The following is a 2,351-nucleotide window of genomic DNA, read 5'->3' as shown; positions in this document are numbered from 1 at the left end:
ATATTTATTATATATATTTTATTTTATATATATATGTTTCAGAGAGGAAGGAGAGGGAGATGGAAACATCAATGATGAGAATCATTGATCAGCTGCCTCCTGCACGCCCCTTACTGGGGATCGAGCCCACAACCCAGCCATGTGCCTTTGACTGGAATTGAACCCAGGACTCTTCAGTCCACAGGCCAATGCTCTATCCCCTGAGCTAGGCAGGGATCCTCATTTTAGTTTAAAATTTAGCTGCCAAATTGTATCTATTCTCCTCCTCCTTTCCCCAGACTCACCACAAAGGCCCTAATCTAGGTCTTTGTTACTTTCCACCAGGATTCTGTCTCATTTTTACGCTTAGTATTTGGTGTTATAAAGATAGCTGAGGTCCGCTCCCTTCTGGGAGCATGCCCCTGCCTTTCCCTTTTCCCTTTTTCTCCCCCCCCCCCCCCCCCCCCCCATAAAAAGATAGCTTAGAATTCAATCATCTTAGTATCACCATTGTACTTTCTTCCCATGTGTTTTTTCCTATGAATAGACTCCTTTATATAATTGCAGCCACCCCTTCAGATGATAATTTATCATACTATTTCAGTTAACATTTATCATGTTTTTTCACATTCTTTTAACCTCTTGGTAAACATAATTTTGATGGCTGTGTAGCATTCCATTGTTAAGATGTCCCATAAGTTAACCAAGCCATTCTCCTATCCATCACTTTCTGGAGTTTCCAAATTTTCTGTAGTATACATAATGCTGTGATTCCCAGAAAGGAAATTAATGGGTCCATTAGTGTGCACATTAATACAAGTTGCTTTTCTGAGAGATTACCTTACTCAAAGTGTATGAGATTCTAGCCTCTTCACAGTCTTCCCAGCATTAGGTAGGATCATTGAAAATCTTTACCCAATGCTGGGGAGTTGAGGGGGATAGAAGAGGGTGTAGGGAGAATAAATGGTGATGGAAGACAGATTTGACTTGAGGTGGTGAACACACAATACAATATACAGATGATGTATTATAGAATTGTATACCTGAAACCTATGTAATTTTATTAACCAATGTCACCCAAATAAATTCAACAAAAAAGAAAATGTGTCGAACCAGTTTGGCTCAGTGGATAGAGCGTCGGCCTGTGGACTGAAGAGTCCCAGGTTCGATTCCGGTCAAAGGCATGTACCTTGGTTGCGGGCACATCCCCAGTGGGGGGCGTGCAGAAGGCAGCTGATCAATCTCTCTCATCGATGTTTCTAGCTCTCTATCCCTCTCCCTTCTTCTCTGTGGAAAATCAATAAAATATATTAAAAAAAAAAAAGAAAGAAAATGTTTTCTTTCCTTTTTTCAGAAAAAGAAAATAAGTTGTAGTGATGAATATACTAAAAGTCATTAATTGTACAGTTTAAATGGGTGAAATGTATGGTATGTGAATTATATCTCAATAAAGCTGTTATATTTTTTAATTTACTGGGGGAAATGTATTTGTTAATTTAATAAACCAAAAAAGAGCCATGTTATTTTAATATACATTTACTATTTTTTAAAATTAGTGATTGATTGATTTGTATACAGAGAGAAAGAGGGAGAGGAGAGAAAAAAAACATTGATTTATTGTTCTACTTATTTATGCATTCATTCATTGGTTGCTTCTTATATGTGCCCTGACTGGAGACCAAACCTGCAACCTTGGCACATTGGGACAATGCTCTGACCAAATAAGCTACCTGGCCAGGGCCTGTTTACTGTATTTTTATATGTATTCTTAGTACTTCCTCCTCTGAAATTGTCCTTTACCCATTTATCTATTGAGGGGCTTCTTCTTTTTTTTTTTTAATATATATTTTATTGATTTTTTACAGAGAGGAAGGGAGAGGGATAGAGAGTTAGAAACATCGATGAGAGAGAAGCATTGATCAGCTGCCTCCTGCACACCCCCTACTGGGGATGTGCCCGCAACCAAGGTACATGCTCTTGACCGGAATCGAACCTGGGACCCTTCAGTCCCCAGGCCAATGCTCTATCCAGTGAGCCAAACCAGCCAGAGCGAGGGGCTTCTTTTTTAAAACCTATTTTGCATCAATTAGTTATACAAAAATATTGTAATTCATATTTCCTGCAAATGTAGGAGTGATGAAAATGTTTTTTAAAAAAGTATCTGCCCTTTTTTTGGTGGGGTGGGGGGAAGGAGGGAGAAATTTAGTTTGTTTTTTATTTATACACACACACTTACCAAAGTTGTAAATTTAGTCTATATGTAGTCAAATTGATCATTCTTTTTTTCTTTTATTGAGTGTTGAGGTGAAATTCACTCTTTTCTTTCTGATTTCTTCCATGGTATTTAAACTTTCAAGTTTGTCTTCCCTACA

The sequence above is a fragment of the Myotis brandtii genome, unplaced genomic scaffold, assembly GCF_000412655.1.
Source record: "Myotis brandtii unplaced genomic scaffold, ASM41265v1 scaffold550, whole genome shotgun sequence".
Taxonomy (NCBI): Eukaryota; Metazoa; Chordata; class Mammalia; order Chiroptera; family Vespertilionidae; genus Myotis; species Myotis brandtii.
This window is presented reverse-complemented; position numbering follows the sequence as displayed.